The following is a 250-nucleotide window of genomic DNA, read 5'->3' as shown; positions in this document are numbered from 1 at the left end:
TGGATCTGTGAATTCTCACAGAATCACAACTTGCTACTATATCTTGCTACTCAGTCATAATATTATAAACCTGGAGTCCCAGTCTCTGTCACAATAATCATAAATGGGATATGTAGGCCTATTGGCAGACATACAGTACATTCAAAATGAAGGCAACGGCATATAAAGAGCCTTGTCCACTGAAGTTTCTCAGCTTGCACTCGCAAGGTTACTTTTACTTTTATACTTTAAGTAAATTTCCAAGCCTGTA

Source organism: Etheostoma spectabile, chromosome 12 (genome assembly GCF_008692095.1).
Source record: "Etheostoma spectabile isolate EspeVRDwgs_2016 chromosome 12, UIUC_Espe_1.0, whole genome shotgun sequence".
Classification (NCBI taxonomy): Eukaryota; Metazoa; Chordata; class Actinopteri; order Perciformes; family Percidae; genus Etheostoma; species Etheostoma spectabile.
This window is presented reverse-complemented; position numbering follows the sequence as displayed.